Source organism: Callithrix jacchus, chromosome 18 (genome assembly GCF_049354715.1).
Source record: "Callithrix jacchus isolate 240 chromosome 18, calJac240_pri, whole genome shotgun sequence".
NCBI lineage: Eukaryota > Metazoa > Chordata > Mammalia > Primates > Cebidae > Callithrix > Callithrix jacchus.
In genome coordinates, this window is record NC_133519.1 from 5502507 (window position 1) to 5519558 (window position 17052).

At 52.6% G+C, this 17052-nt stretch overlaps 1 long non-coding RNA gene and 1 pseudogene across 2 annotated transcripts in view; both read left to right on the forward strand.

Annotated features, from left to right (window-relative positions):
* LOC128931288 (uncharacterized) overlaps positions 1 to 17052 on the forward strand; it is a 685153-nt gene that overhangs the window by 362118 nt on the left and 305983 nt on the right. The gene's annotated exons all lie outside the window — the stretch shown is intronic.
* LOC100389183 (splicing factor 3A subunit 2 pseudogene) lies at positions 10802 to 16821 on the forward strand (annotated as a pseudogene).

Consider the following 17052-nt stretch of genomic DNA (forward strand, 5'->3'; position numbering starts at 1 on the left):
CAAGTCTGGGCTTGGAACCACTGGACTATAGCGACTGTTTCACCTTGCAGCCAACTTCTCGCCTAGGAGGGGAAGGCTGGCCCTATGAAGTTTTGGCCACTGAGAAGCTGGCCTTGTCAATGAGAGGGGTGGCTTCATAGGGGTGGCCTCCTAGGCACTCGCTATGAATCCAAGCGATTTAATTTTCAAGTGGCTCTAATTCAGGAAACAATACCTGCAGTTTCCCACAATAAAGTCCAGAGCTTTCTACTACAATAGCTGGCGATAATAAACTTGGTTAACAGGACTCATAACCATATAATGCATTAAGGACTTGATTACTTTGAATAGTATAAACCTGACTAGATGATATTACATCTCTCCCACACCCTTTATTCTAGAAGACTTGGGTTCTTTCTGAGCATGTCTTGTTTCATTTTCTCCATGGCCCAGACATGTCAGGAGGGGAAGAGTCTGGTTTTACAGCCCTGAGAGACCCGTGGCTCGCCAGAGGCCACTCTATGAGTGAGCCCGCAGTGGAGACAGGGAAGGTTTCTGGTCTGGTCAATGGGAGAACAGAAAGTCAGGTGATCTGTCTCCAGGCTCCTGTGGTCCCTAGCTCTCCCAGGCTGCCCTTGCTTCCTCCCCATCTTGACAACCATGCAAAGTCCCCCGAAAACAAGGTACTTGGTTCAGCTCTAGAACTGATGCCGTGCCACATCAACCCAGTGGATACTTCTGGTGGGAAGGAAAGAGGAGACAGAAGACAGGAGTGGGCTGTAACTGTGAATTCACTCTCCTTTCCCTGCGAGGCGCCCACAGTCCTTTCCTGGGCTAAGGAACATTTCATAACACAGGATGCAGGAGAAGGAGCAGCCTGTCAGCCTCCAAAATTTCCAGTGTCCTATTCGCTGTTTTTACAAATGAGAGCTGGCTAACTATCTCCTCATACTCGGCACAACCCATGACTTTTCACATCTTTTCGTTCTGTGGTAAGCTCCAAACATTTTCTTTTTAATAACTGAGGAAACTGAGATCAGGAGACATTAAGAGACTTGCTCGTTGTCACGCTGTGTGAACGTAAGCGAGGGAGAGTCCCGTTAAAGCAGGCTTATTTCAGAGCCAGTAGGCACCTCTAGTCCCCATACATCCCCTGTCCCCACCCAAAAGGAGTGGCCCTCCCTCTTGTGCACTTTGTCTGTAAGTCAGACGCAGGTATTTCTGAGTCATCCTGTGGTCCCGCCCTGCAGCCATTTGTTTCCACGTCTGTCTCCCCCGGAGACTCCGAGTTCCCGCCCTGCAGCCGTTTGTTTCCACGTCTGTCTCCCCCGGAGACTCCGAGTTCCCCCCCTGCAGCCGTTTGTTTCCAAGTCTGTCTCCCCGGGGCACTCCGAGTTCCCGCCCTGCAGCCGTTTGTTTCCACCTCTGTCTCCCCCGGGGCACTCCGAGTTCCCGCCCTGCAGCCGTTTGTTTCCAAGTCTGTCTCCCCCGGAGACTCCGAGTTCCCGCCCTGCAGCCGTTTGTTTCCACGTCTGTCTCCCCCGGAGACTCCGAGTTCCCCCCCTGCAGCCGTTTGTTTCCAAGTCTGTCTCCCCGGGGCACTCCGAGTTCCCGCCCTGCAGCCGTTTGTTTCCACCTCTGTCTCCCCCGGGGCACTCCGAGTTCCCGCCCTGCAGCCGTTTGTTTCCAAGTCTGTCTCCCCCGGGGCACTCCGAGTTCCCCCCCTGCAGCCGTTTGTTTCCACCTCTGTCTCCCCCGGAGACTCCGAGTTCTCACCCTGCAGCCATTTGTTTCCACGTCTGTCTCCCCCGGAGACTCCGAGTTCCCCCCCTGCAGCCGTTTGTTTCCACGTCTGTCTCCCCCGGAGACTCCGAGTTCCCGCCCTGCAGCCATTTGTTTCCACGTCTGTCTCCCCCGGAGACTCCGAGTTCCCGCCCTGCAGCCATTTGTTTCCACGTCTGTCTCCCCCGGAGACTCCGAGTTCCCCCCCTGCAGCCGTTTGTTTCCAAGTCTGTCTCCCCCGGAGACTCCGAGTTCCCCCCCTGCAGCCGTTTGTTTCCAAGTCTGTCTCCCCCGGAGACTCCGAGTTCCCCCCCTGCAGCCGTTTGTTTCCACGTCTGTCTCCCCCGGAGACTCCGAGTTCCCCCCTGCAGCCGTTTGTTTCCAAGTCTGTCTCCCCCGGAGACTCCGAGTTCCCGCCCTGCAGCCGTTTGTTTCCAAGTCTGTCTCCCCCGGAGACTCCGAGTTCCCCCCCTGCAGCCGTTTGTTTCCAAGTCTGTCTCCCCCGGAGACTCCGAGTTCCCCCCCTGCAGCCGTTTGTTTCCAAGTCTGTCTCCCCCGGAGACTCCGAGTTCCCCCCCTGCAGCCGTTTGTTTCCACGTCTGTCTCCCCCGGAGACTCCGAGTTCCCCCCTGCAGCCGTTTGTTTCCACCTCTGTCTCCCCCGGAGACTCCGAGTTCCCGCCCTGCAGCCGTTTGTTTCCAAGTCTGTCTCCCCCGGAGACTCCGAGTTCCCCCCTGCAGCCGTTTGTTTCCAAGTCTGTCTCCCCCGGAGACTCCGAGTTCCCGCCCTGCAGCCGTTTGTTTCCAAGTCTGTCTCCCCCGGAGACTCCGAGTTCCCGCCCTGCAGCCGTTTGTTTCCAAGTCTGTCTCCCCCGGAGACTCCGAGTTCCCCCCCTGCAGCCGTTTGTTTCCACGTCTGTCTCCCCCGGAGACTCCGAGTTCCCCCCCTGCAGCCATTTGTTTCCACCTCTGTCTCCCCCGGAGACTCCGAGTTCCCGCCCTGCAGCCGTTTGTTTCCACCTCTGTCTCCCCCGGAGACTCCGAGTTCCCCCCCTGCAGCCGTTTGTTTCCAAGTCTGTCTCCCCCGGAGACTCCGAGTTCCCCCCCCTGCAGCCGTTTGTTTCCAAGTCTGTCTCCCCCGGAGACTCCGAGTTCCCACCCTGCAGCCATTTGTTTCCAAGTCTGTCTCCCCCGGAGACTCCGAGTTCCCGCCCTGCAGCCGTTTGTTTCCACCTCTGTCTCCCCCGGAGACTCCGAGTTCCCGCCCTGCAGCCGTTTGTTTCCACCTCTGTCTCCCCCGGAGACTCCGAGTTCCCCCCCTGCAGCCGTTTGTTTCCACCTCTGTCTCCCCCGGAGACTCCGAGTTCCCCCCCCTGCAGCCGTTTGTTTCCAAGTCTGTCTCCCCCGGAGACTCCGAGTTCCCCCCCTGCAGCCGTTTGTCTACACGTCTGTCTCCCCAGCGGCACTCCGAGTTCCCCCCTGCAGCCGTTTGTTTCCAAGTCTGTCTCCCCCGGAGACTCCGAGTTCCCGCCCTGCAGCCGTTTGTTTCCACCTCTGTCTCCCCCGGAGACTCCGAGTTCCCCCCCTGCAGCCGTTTGTTTCCAAGTCTGTCTCCCCCGGAGACTCCGAGTTCCCCCCCCTGCAGCCGTTTGTTTCCAAGTCTGTCTCCCCCGGAGACTCCGAGTTCCCCCCCTGCAGCCGTTTGTCTACACGTCTGTCTCCCCAGCGGCACTCCGAGTCCTCGCCCTGCAGCCATTTCTTTCCACGTCTGTCTATCCCGGGGCACTCCGAGTTCTCACCCTGCAGCCATTTCTTTCCACGTCTGTCTCCCCAGCGGCACTCCGAGTTCTCGCCCTGCAGCCATTTCTTTCCACATCTGTCTATCCCGGGGCACTCCGAGTTCTCACCCTGCAGCCATTTCTTTCCACATCTGTCTATCCCGGGGCACTCCGAGTTCTCGCCCTGCAGCCATTGCTTTCCACGTCTGTCTCCCCCACAGCACTCCGAGTTCCTTGAGGGCAGTGGCCGTGTCTCACTCATCTTTGCATTCCTGGTATCTGGCATATAAACATTTCTCAATAAATATCTGGGGAAGAAAGCGAGGAAAGGGAGGGCAGAAGGGAGACACAAAGAGGGAGGAAAGAGAGAAGGGAGAAAGGGACAGGGCAGGCAGGGAAGAGGAGGGAGGGAGGAAAAGGGTGAGCGGGTACCAGGAGCACATGGTCACCTCAAGCCAATGCGGCTGAATCACGGCACATCACTCCCTGTGGGTCTAACTCTAAATGGGACAAGTGGAGCAGGCTGTCCTCCTAGAATCTATCCGGGATGTCAGTAGAGAGCACGACTAGCAGAGTGGCCTTTCAGCCACCAAGGGGCCAGGAAGCCACAGGACTTAAGGCACTGCTGCCCCATGTCTGTATTCTCTCCTTTCCCACCACAAAGGAAGGGAAGAAAGGACCGGCTGCCTCTTCCCTGGGGGAATGCTATGCTCCACCTGCCTTCATGCCTCCATGCCCACCCATTCAGTGGAGGCTTGATGCTGCCTTGGGTGATGGAGGCAGATTTAGGAGGATGGCAGCGTGCAATGTACACTGGGTAGACCCCTCCACTTGACTCCCAACCCCTGAAATCGGTGAGCATGGGGGGTGCTTCTCAGATGGGGAGCCAGTGCCAGCAGTGCCCTGAAGAAGGAGCCATGGCCTCCCCAGGAACCTGTGGGTGGGAGGGAGGAGTGGCTTCTACAGGAAGGGGCTCTGAGCAGGCTTGGTGCCTGCATGACTCAGGGAAACAACTAGAAACCATAACTTGGCAACTTAGCTTCTCTCGGGAATTTCCCTGGCACAGAGACATAGGGAGACTTTCTGGTCAGCCCTATTTATACTGAGCCCCTGTGGGGCCCCACAGCTCCTCCTTCTTTTCTGGAAAGTGCTGGGTCCCCTATCTCTCCCCACATGGCTATTGTTTAGGCATCAACCACCCCTTCCACATGCTCTGTGGATGCCTCTGTATGCACAGCACAGTGGCTGGCCGGCGGCACTCTTAGAGCTGCATCTCTGGAGTATGTGTGTATAGGATGAAGAGGGGGGCAGAGGGTTTCTTAGCTTTCCCCCAAAAACCCAGAATAATGCCATTACATTCTGCAAAGCCTGCCTGATCTTTTCTGAAAAACATGTTCTCGAGCCAAGCCTGGTGCATGCCAGGCAGCCGGGCACCTGGAAATGAAGCAGGAGGCTATTTCCAAGGGAGCTTGTGGCTTCTTCTTTGAGCCAAAGAAGGGGGCGGATGGTGAAGCGGGAGGTCCGTGCTCAATCACACTGAGCTCTTTACATGGAGAAGGCTGTTCTTTCAGGTCAGAATATGGAATAGTGTTACCCAGAGGCCATGGCTACCCACAAGGATGATAGAGGGAGTCAAGCAACACTGTTAGGACAGTCCACTACATGAAGCACCACTTAGGGGAAGCCAAAGGCAAAGGCACTGGACTCTTCCTGTGGTCTCACAGCTAATCTGCTGTGCACCCTCAGGCAGGCCACAACCTCTCTGATCCTCAACTCATCTGTACATCACCATAAGGATGGGAGCAAGGAGAGGAAAGGAAGCAAATTGATTGTGCCCTATGTCTGCTTACAACTTTTAAAGGATTAAGTCCAGTCTCCTGTGTAGAGCTGTCAAGGCTCTTCACAAGCTGGTCCACCTTCCAGCCTCCCCACTGGCCCCTGCAGTGCACTCTGTGCTCCAGCCTCTGACTCTGCTGATCTAGTTCCAGCGCACGTGCTTCCTCCTGCATCTCAGCCTCTGTGCGTGCTGTGTGTTCTGCTGGAACCTCATCCCTTCCACCCCACCCTTCCCATACTTTAAGGTTCAACCTAAACCTGATCCTGCAGCCCCTTTTTACTTCTACCCTGGCAGTCTTCCTCCCTCTGTGTTTGCAAAGCACTCTATGTATCTCATCTTATTTTTCTTCTTTTTTTTTTTTTTTATTTGAGACGGAGCTTCACTCTTGTTACCCAGGCTGGAGTGCAATGGCGCAATCTCCGCTCACCGCAACCTCCGCCTCCTGGGTTCAAGCAATTCTCCTGCCTCAGCCTCCCGAGTAGCTGGGATTACGGGCACGCGCCACCATGCCCAGCTAATTTTTGTATTTTTAGTAGAGACGGGTTTCACCATGTTGACCAGGATGGTCTCGATCTCTTGACCTCGTGACCTCCCGCCTCGGCCTCCCAAAGTACTGGGATTATAGGCGTGAGCCACCGAGGGCTTTTAACAATTCTTAACAAATTTAGTGTTTTCCCGCCATCCCCAGAAGTTAGCTCTTAAATGGCCACTGCTGCAGCAGCGGCACGATCTCGATCTCGGCTCCAGCAATCTTCCTATCTCAGGTCTCCTGAGTAGGACAAGCACCCGCCACCACACCCGGCTAGGCTATTAAGTGCTTTTTGTGTCTTTCTCCCTCCCTCCCTCCGCTCCCCTCTGCTCCCCTCCCCTCCCCTCGCCCCTCCCCTTCCCATCTCTCTTTCTTCTTTTTCTCTTTTCGTGTTTTGAGATGGAGTCTCGTCTTTCGCCCAGGCTGGAGTGCAGTGGCGCTATCTTGCTCAGCTCACTGCAACCGCCACCTGCCAAGTACAAGCGATTCTCCTGCCTCAGCCTCCGAGTAGCTGGGACTACAGGCGCATGCCACCACACCCAGCGAATTTTTTTGTTTATTCAGTAGAGACCGGTTTCACCACGTTAGCCAGATGATCTCCATCTCCTGAGTTCATAATCCACCAGCTTCCGCCTCCCAAAGTGCTGGGATTACAGACGTAAGCCACCATGCCCAGCCTCCTTTTCTTTCTTTCTCTCCCTTTTTCCTTTTTTCGTAGAGGTTTTAACATGTTCTCAGGCTGGTCTCCAACTCTTGGGCTCAGGTGATCCGCCCAGCCTGCTAAAGTGCTAGGATTACAGGTGTGATCCATCGCGCCTGGGTAGCTCCTGCTTTTCGCCACAGTATTCACGGGAATTTGTAGGATTTCTGTGCTGGGGAAACGTATACTCAGCTAACAGAGCCAGGTAGAAGTTGTATTCAGAACTAGTGGTTTTCTTTGGAATAAAAGCAGTGCTTTTTGGGGCTGTTAGTGTCCTCCTTTTGTTGTAGACATAACACCCTTTCTTTGTGTAGGGGAAGGACTTTGACCATGCACTGGTGCTCCTGTGCAGGGCATGGAGGCCTGCAGATCAGAACCGCAGTCTCCCCTATGTCTTCGTGGAATACCCTATTTTCCCTGGAATATAAGATGGGAGTTCTTGTGAGAAGATTTCTACAAGTAAGAAAACTAATTTCCATTCAGTTTTTATTCAAAAATTTAAAATTATCATAACTGAGTTCAGCCTCTCAGATGACAAATGTCTTTTGCATTGAGATCCCGGAACTGCCGCTTGCCTCCGCAGGTGCAGGTGTAGCCCTCGCTGCCCTCCACACTTTCTCCACAAGAGGGAGACAGTGTTCCGCAGGACCACAGCACTCGCTGCGTTCCAGGGCCAAAAATCGCGGAGCGAGTTGCCCTGTCCTGGGTTCACCAAGCAACTGTCCTGGCTGTCCTGGCTGCACCTTGCCCTGTCCTGGCTGCACCGCGCAACTGACCTAGAAATGACCTTTGCTGGGAGCAAAGGGGTGAGATAGTCGCCAGAGCTGAGGCCTGTGCACTGGACCAGGTTGACCCATGGGAGGGGAGGTCTCCAGAGTCAGAGGGGGGCCGAGCACTGAGACCTCACTATCCTCAATCTCCAGAAGGACTCAGAGAGATGCAGAAACTGAGACAGGCTTCCTTTTTCAAGGAAAGAGGAAACTCTCGAGGAAGGTCCAGGGGCTCTGAACCGAAATCCAGATTTTTTTTTAAAACCTGCAGCCTTTTGTTTTTGTTTGAGAAGGTATCTCGGTCTGTTGCCCAGGCTGGAGTGCAGTGGCACAATTTTGGCTCATTACAACCTCCATTTCCCAGGTTCAAGCAATAGTCCTGCTTCAGCCTCCCTAGTAGCTGGGATTAGAGGTGCCCACCAAGAAGTCTGGCTAATTTTTGTGTTTTTATTAGAGACAGGGTTTCACCATGTTGGTCAGGCTGGTCTCAAACTCCTGATCTCAAGTGATCCACCCACAGCCTCCCAAAGTCCTGGGATTATGGTGTGAGCCGCTGCATCCAGCCCACACCTGCAGCTTCATCCCTTTTAGTTGATGCAGCTTTGTCATTCCCTGTGCTCAGGCCACAAGGCAGTTCTGTAGGGTGGTCGTTCTTTGACCCCATACATCCTGTTCAGAAAACCATTTGGTTTTCTATTTGGTTAACTGCAGACTGCGATCTGTACAATCTCTCTCGGTCTGAAACCAATAAAATGTAGATTTTTTGGTAAACATAGAAAGCTTCTGATCTTAAAGCTTGAAACTTAATATTTGTTTTATTTGAGTTCCTTCAGGCCCCTCAAGCTATCAAAGAACTGAAAGTCATCCAGACAGTGAGATGCTGGACCCTCATTCACCATGATTGCTTCCTTGCCCTCCTAGTTCTGGTTTTCTTACACGTTGTTACATTTCTTCCCTGAGATCTAAACGTCTGATCTTGGTTGGTCAGGGAGATGTATTTGAGACTGAGTTCTCATCTCCCCGCTGCAGCACCCTATTCAAAGCCTTTCTTGGGAGTAATCATCTCAGTGACTGGCTTTCTTTGCTGCAAGCAGCAAGAATCCCAGGTGTTTGAATTTTGGCAAAGGATTCTCCTGATAAAGGTGGGATAGATTCAACTGACCAACCTGGAAAAGATCAGACATTTGAAAGCCTTAATCTCGGGGCTGGAGTTTGGGCTGCCCTTGAGCCTTTTCTTTGGGTCTCCCAGTCAAAATCTACCTCTGCCAGGCCTGCCTTCAGGGCCCAGGGGGGAGGGCCAGGTCCTCCCTAGGGGCTTCTCCCGCTGGGTCAGCAGCCAACTTTCCTTTCCCTGTGACTTGAAGAGAAGCTTCAGGGGGAAGCTTCAATCTGCGAAGAGCCCGGGAGGCACAGGTGCGCGGTTGCTCTGTGGTTCCCACCGCATCCTCAGCCCTCCTTGGTCCTCTGGCTGTCTGTGGTGGGCAGTAACGTTCTGGTTGAGCTTGGGCTCAGAAGACACCCAGGCAGGAAGGGACCTGTTGGGAAGGGCACTGCCCCCTTAGGTCCTGGGCAGGAGGGATCTGAAAAAGGTTTTGGAGAGAAGAGTTGGAAGTAGATCAAAGAGAAAGAAAGAAATTCTAGGAGATTTCCTATCTGAAGGCACCTTGAAAAGGAAGTCCGCCTCCTCTGGGCTGGGTTCTCCCATCACAGGTGAACTGAGTTCCACTCTGCACTGGAGACCAAAGCAGATAACTTTGCGCTGACTCCTAGTGAGGAAGTCAGGCTTGGTCCTCCCCTGATTAGTGCTTGCTTCTGTAGCTCTTGATTGTCTCTCCTGGATTTTCCATGGATTCCAGGGATGCAACTGGGAAATATATTTATTTTTTTCTTTTTTTGAGATGGAGGCTGGAGTGCAATGGTGCGATTTCGGCTCACTGCAACCTCTGCCTCCTGGGTTCAAGCAATTCTCTTGCTCAGCCTCCCGAGTAGCTGAGACTACAGGCATGTGCCACCATCCCTGGCTATTTTTTGTTTTGTTTTGTTTTAGAGATAGGGTTTCTTCATGTTGGTCAGTCTGGTGTCGAACTCCTGACCTCAGGTGATCTGCCCGGCTTGGCCTCCCAAAGTGCTGGGATACCAGGCCTGGCTGAGAAATTCATTTTTAATGCACTTAATTGAAGTAAGAGTATTTTGAAATCTTTTAGCAAAGAAAATAATTTCTGACAAGTTTTACACTGAAGACATTCAGGTGTGAGGAAAACACAAAAACCTACCTTGGCCAGGGAAAGCAGATGCGGTTGAGAATGTCTCACAAACACAGAGCGCAAGTCAGCAGGTAGGTCTGACCCTCAGGGTGGGCGCATTTTACTTTAAGCGATCGCTGCAGAACTTAAGATGAATCTAGGACTTATATATACATACCTAGGGTAGAGACGGGGTCTTGATATCTTGCCCAAGCTGGTCTCCAACTCTGGGCCTCAAGCCATCCTCCACCTCCCCTTCCCAAAGTGCTGGGATTACAGGCATGAGCCACCTCACCCAGGGCCTTTTGGTATTTTAATTTAATATTTTTAATTTAAAGACAATCCAAAAATCATACAACAAGTACAAGAAGCCCATTTTATGCCAGTTTTACAAAGGCAAAAAAGATGATATATCGATGACAAAGTGTCAGAGTGGCGACATCCTAAAGCAGTGAAGGAAAGTTTCCCTGGAATTCTATGCCAAATTGGAAACGTTTTCAAAATGTGACTGAAATAAGGACATTTAAAGACATGGCAAAAAAGGCCAGGTGCGTGGCTCACGCCTGTATTCCCAGCACTTTGGGAGGCTGACGTGAGCGGATCACAAGGTCAAGAGATCCAGACCATCCTGGCCAATATGGTGAAATACCATCTCTACTAAAAATACAAAAATTAGCCGTGTGTGGTGACGTGTGCCTGTAGTCCCAGCTACTTGGGAGGCTGAGGTGGAAGAATTGCTTGAACCCAGGAGGCAGAGGTTGCAGTGAGCCAAGATTGCGCCATTGCACTCCAGCCTGGGTAACAAGAGCGAAACTCCATCTCAAAAAAAAAAAAAAAAGGCTAGGCTCGATGGCTCAAGCCTGTAATCCCAGCACTTTGGGAGGCTGAGGCAGGTGGATCATGAGGTCAAGAGATCGAGACCATCCTGGTCAACATGGTGAAACCCCATCTCTACTAAAAATACAAAAAATTAGCTGGGCACGGTGGCGCTTGCCTGTAATCCCAGCTACTCAGGAGGCTGAGGCAGGAGAATTGCCTGAACCCAGGAGGCAGAGGTTGCGGTGAGCCGAGATCACCCCATTGCACTCCAGCCTGGGTAACAAGAGTGAAACTCCATCTCAAAAAAAACAAAAAAAGAAAAAAACCCAAAAAACCAGAATTCAGCGCAGAGCGAAATCGTGGCTGTGGCGGATCAAGGTGGTGATAGTGCGGCCTTGGGCTCTGGTGTCTCCCAGTCTGCTGAAGCCCAGAGGCTGTCACCATGGACTTCTAGCATCGCCCTGGGGGCAAGACTGGGAGGGGAGGGCGTGACTTCCTCCAAGAGCAATGGTGACTGCAGGGAGCGCCTCCGGCAGCTGGCCCTGGAGACCATCGACATCAACAAGGACCCATATTTTATGAAAAACCACCTGGGCTCCTATGAATGCAAGCTCTGCCTGACGTTTCACAACGAGGGGAGCTACCTGGCACATACCCAGGGGAAGAAGCACAAGACCAACTTGGCCCAGTGAGCGGCCAAGGATGCCAAGGAGGCCCCTGCCCAGCCTGCGCCTGAGAAGGTCAAGGTGGAGGTGAAGAAGTTTGTGAAGATCGGCCACCTGGGCTACAAAGTGGCCAAGCAGAGGGACTCAGAGATGGGCCAGCAGAGCCTCCTCTTCCAGATCGACTACGCTGAGATCACCGAGGGCATCATGCTGCGCCACCGCTTCACGTCTGCTTACGAGCGCGGCTCCAGCCCCCGGACTGGCTCTGGCAGTACCTGCTGATGGCTGCCAAGCCCTATGAGACCATCACCTTCAAGGTGCTGAGCAGAGAGATCGACAAGGCAGAGGACAAGTTCTGGACTCACTGGAACCGGGAGACCAAGCAGTTCTTTCTCCAGTTCCACTTTAAGATGCAGAAGCCCCCGGCTCCACCCACCCTCCCCACCGGGCCCCCTGGGGTGAAGCGGCCTCCACCCCCGCTGATGACCAGTCGGCCCCCTCGGCCACCGCTGCCCGAGTCTTTACCACCGCCCCTGCCAGGAGGACTGCCTCTGCCACCCATGCCCCCCCATGAGGCCTGCACCCTCAGGGCCCCCAGGACCACCCCAGCTGCCCCCACCAGCTCCACGCATTCACCCACTGGCCCCAGTGGTGCACCCTGCCACATCTGGGGTCCATCCCCCAGCTCCTGGGGTTCACCCCCCAGCTCCTGGCATCCATCCCCCAGCCTCTGTGGTCCACCTACCAACCTCTGGGGTCCATCCCCCAGCTCCTGGAGTTCACACTCCAGCCCCTGGGGTTCACCCACCAGCCCCTGGAGTCCACCCACTAGCCCCGGGGGTCCACCCTCCCCCATCAGCAGCAGTTCACCCCAGGTCCCAGGGTTGCACCCAGCAGCCCCAGCTGTTCACCCTCAGGCCCTGGGGATGCACCCTCCAGCCCCAGGGATGCACACTCAGGCCCCAGGGATCCACCCCAACCTCCCAGGGTCCATCCATCAGCTCCTGGGGTCCACCCTCAACCTCCTAAAGTTCACCCCTCAAATCCTGGGGTATACCCAACTCCCATGCCCCCAATGCTGAGGCCCCCGCTCCCCTCAGAAGGCCCAGGGAACATATCTCCCCCTCCCCCAGCCCGCTGAGAAGCTGCTCCCTTCCCAGCAAGCCCAGCCCAGGTGCTCCTGCCTTTCCCAGGGAGGGAAGGCTGCTCTTTGTACTGTCCTAGCTCATTAAATGGCCTCCACCAGCCCTGGAAAACAAACAAAAACAAAACAGAATTCACCAAACCACACCACAAAAGATGTTAAAGGAGTCCTCAGGCCTAAAGATGGGGACACCAGGCAGAAACGTGGACCCACACAAGGCAATGGAGATGACTGAAAGTCGCTAAAGACAGGGACACCAGGCAGAAATCCGGACCCTTGCAGGGCAATGGAGATGACTGAAAGTCGCTAAAGACAGGGACACCAGGCAGAAATCCGGACCCTTGCAGGGCAATGGAGATGACTGAAAGTCATTAAAGACAGGGACACCAGGCAGAAACCTGGACCATACAAGGCAGTGGAGATGACTGAAAGTCGCTAAAGACAGGGACACCAGGCAGAAACCTGGACCATACAAGGCAATGGAGATGACTGAAAGTCGCTAAAGACAGGGACACCAGGCAGAAACCTGGAGCCATGCGGGGCAATGGAGATGGCTGAAAGTCGCTAAAGACAGGGACACCAGGCAGAAACCTGGACCCACACAAGGCAATGGAGATGACTGAAAGTCACTATACATGTAAATATATTATTTTCTTATTATTTAAATATTTTTTAAAATTTGACAGATTAAATAAAAGCAAGAATAAGGAATTCTGGGGTTTATAACATGTCTAAAATCAAATTACATGACAACACTAGCATAAAGGCCAGAAGGGGAGGTACAATGTCACTGGATGGCAGACTGATCAAGATGTAGTCTAGAAACCCTAAAGCCATCACTGACATACGAAAGAAAGAATTATAGCTAATGAGCCAAAAATAATTCCAAAAAATGGAAGGATATAAAAACCATGTAATTATTGGGCACTGTGGCTCACGCCTGTAATCCCAGCACTTTGAGAGGCCAGGGCACACAGATCACTTGAGGTCAGGAGTTTGAGACCAGCCTGGCCAACATGGTAAAACCCCATCTCTACTAAAAATACAACCATTAGCCGGGTGTGGTGGCTTGAGCCTGTCATGTCAGCTACTCAGGAGGCTGAAGCAGGAGAATCACTTGAAGCTGGGAGGCAAAGGTTGCACTGAGTTGAGATCACACCACTGCACTCCAGCCTGTGACTCCAGGTCACAGAGCGAGACTGTCTCAAAAATAAATAAATAAATATACAAAAACCATGCAGGCTGGGCATGGTGGCTCATGCCTGTAATTCCAGGACTTTGGGAGGCCAAGGCAGGTGGATCACGAGGTCAGGAGTTCAAGACCAGCCTAGCCAAGATGGTGTAACCCCGTCTGTACTAAAACTACAGCAATTAGCCAAGTGTGGTGGCAGGTGCCTGTAATCCCAGCTACTTGGGAGGCTGAGGCAGGGAATTGCTTGAACCTGGGAGGCAGAGGTTGCAGTGAGCTGAGATTGCATCACTGCACACTCCAGCCTCAGCAACAGAGTGAGATTCCTTTTCAAAATAAAACAAATGAACAAACAACAACAACAAAAACCCAGGTAATCACTCTGCTGGAACAACTGCTCTCCAGGCCTCTATCCTATAGAAATACACAGTGGCCAATGAGAAGTGTACAGAATGATGACTGCAGCATTGTTTGTAATCACAAGCTAGTAGAACCAACGTCATTTCAAAGATACATGAAAAGGGTTTTATTTATTTAACAAACACAAGCAATTGAACAAACAATGGCAGCAATGTCCTTTGCCTAAAGGAACGCAGAGGGCCAGGGTAATGCTACTCCCGCCTGGGTTTCAGGCTTCCCAGACGCCAAGTTTCGGCCCAGTTCTTCTGGAGGATCTTATTCTTGGGAGCTACGGGTTCTATTTCCGTTTTTCCTTCAATTCCCCCTCATTCTGCTACAATAAAAAAACAATTCTCTGCCAGGTGGGGTGGCTCAACCTGTAATCCCAGCACTTTGGGAGGCTGAGGTGGGCAGTCAGGAGTTCGAGACCAGCCTGGCCAACGTGGTAAAACCCCATTTCTACTAAAAATACAAAAGTTAGCTGGGCGTGGTGGCGGGCGCCTATAATCCCAGCTACGCAGGAGGCTGAGGCAGGAGAATCCCTTGAACCCAGGAGGCGGAGGTTGCAGTGAGATCATGCCACTGCACTTCAGTCTGGCCGACAGTGCAAGACTCCCTCTCAAAACAAAAACAAAAACAAAAAACAAAGACCAAAAGCCAGCAAAACAAAACAATTCTTCTCCCGCTTGTGCCTCTGCACGAACCTTTTAGGAGGTGCAGATGTCTGGTCCACCCCTCCCCAGCTTCTTTCCCCACTTTTCTCTTTCCCCGCTCTGCCCTCCCACCCCAGCTGAGCCCCGGTGGCTCCACCGCGCAGAAGATGCACTGGATGCCCTGCTCCTTCCCACCCCACGGGGTGCCGAGAAGTCAACCTGAATAAATGCTTTGCGAAAAGAACTTCCCCTTGGAAAAATCTGTCTTGATTTTCATTCTCAGGGCTCTTCAAAGGACTAAAAGCTAAAGGCGACGAATTCGTTCAACAAGCCCCAGTCGTGTGCCCTGCTGAGCGTTGGACCCTGCTCCCCGTGAGTGACCCTCACCTCATCCCTGCCCTAGTGGAGGCCCGGAGCCAGACACAGGATCGTAAGATGGCAGTGGAAGCTCCGCAGTGGCCCTGAAAGTGACTGGGCAGGGTGGGAACAGGCTCCCTCACTGGGTGAAGGTGGTGCAAAGAACTCGAAGAGTCATTCCTGGAGCCCACCGGGCGTTCAGCTTCCCTTGGGTCCCCAGGTGGCTCGGGTCGCTGATGGGGGCGATTCCAGGGGCTGCTGAAGCAGGCCAGGGGCAGAGCGAGCAAAGGCCGTTCGGCTGTCCTTCAGGCTCCAGAATCTCCCAGCGTGGGTGTCCTACATGACCAACGCGACTCACCGCTCTCTAATCTCTCCGATTTCCCCAGACCTTGTACAGTCGTCCTTGCTGTCGGGCAAGCCTTGAGGCTGAAAGGAATGAGAATTTGGTGAGTGTGCCCTGCCTATAGTACCCAGTGGAGTTGCTCATAATCGTCTCTGCGGCGCAATCGGTTAGCGCGTTGGGCTGTTAACCGAAAGGTCGGTGGTTCGAGCCCACCCAGGGACGCCTGCTCTAGCTTTTAAAGCACTCCTGTATTATCGATCACTAGAGAATCTTCCCCGTTTGCTCCCATAATCCTAAGTCCGAAAGATTGGCGGTTCCAGGCCAGCCTGGTATGCCCATGGCAGGGAGGGTTTTCTCTTCCCAGGGTTCTAGTTACAGTTAACAGGGATCCTTGTCAAGGTGTGGCCCCCACCTCGCCATGTCCAATTCTGCTAGAGCACCTCCTAAAAAGTCAGGTTGTCTTGTGCCTGTAAACAAGAAACAGAGACCAAAGGAGTCACCTCTGATGCGATAAAACCCTCATGCTGCCCCTTATAGGCTTGGAAGGATTATATACCAGCTTAATGTTTTCATTTTTAATAGGAGGCCTAGAGAGGTGTCCTATCCCCAGGATGTGCCTGGATTTACTGATTGCTCTATCAATAATGTGACCAGTGGAATCATTCATCATCATGCTAATTGCCTCCATCATTTTTGAAAACAACATTTTTTGGCCTCAGTTTGTGCATGATTTATTTAACCCTTTTCAAAATATGTTTGAAATGAGGTTGGCTTCTTAGTTTGAGGATTACAAAGAATCCCGAAATCGTCATTCTTTTACACACATCTGTGGCCACTGATATTTCTATAGTGTAGAGAACTGGATGTGCCCCTGCCATATTACATTTAGTTTTTGTGACAGGGTCTCATTCTGTCTCTCAGGCTGAAGCGTAGTGACCCAATCACATCTCCCTGCAGCCTCGACTTCCCAGGCTCAAGCGATCCTCGTGTCTCTCGGCCTTCCCAGCAGCTGGGATTACAGGCATGGGCCATGATGCCCTGCTACCTTTTGTATATTTTGTAGAGAAGGAATTACACCATGTTGCACAAGCTGGTCTCCAAACTCCTGGGCTCAAACAGCTGTGAGGCCTCTCAAAGTGTCAGGATTTACAGGCATGAGTCACTGAATCTGGCCTTATATAATGCCTCAAACTTCAGCACTTTTAGCAAATTTATCTTCTGTGGGAGAGGCACCTTTATGTGATTTCAAGAAGAAGGAAAAGTAAATCACAGAGATAGAAATCAGAAGGGTGGGGCTGGGCGTGGTGGCTCAAGCCTTTAATCCCAGCACTTTGTGAGGCCGAGGTGGGTGAATAGAGACCATCCTGGTCAACATGGCGAAAACGCGCCTCTACTAAAAATACAAAAAATTAGCTGGGCATGGTGGCGCGTGCCTGTAATCCCAGCTACTTGGGAGGCTGAGGCAGGAGAATTGCCTGAACCCAGGAGGTGGAAGTTGCGGTGAGCCGAGATTGTGCCATTGCACTCCGGCCTGAGTAACGAGTGAAACTCCGTCTCAAAAAAAAAAAAAAAAAAAAAAAAAAAGAAGAGAGAGATGGTATGAGGTGGATAACCTTGCAGGATTATATAAATTAAGCTATGGACAAACAACAAGATACTTACAGATTCAAGTCACTGCTGTGAAAAATCATAAGGCAATGTGTTGCATCAGAGAATAATTGGTGTGTGTGTGTGTGTGTGTGTGTGTGTGTGTGTGTATCATGCCTCTTTAGATTGGGAAAGATATGAAGGATGGAAAGAATACAGGCAGGTGAAGACCCCTAGAAACAGCATTTCGACAAAGATTGAAGGGTTGACTGGGTGAAG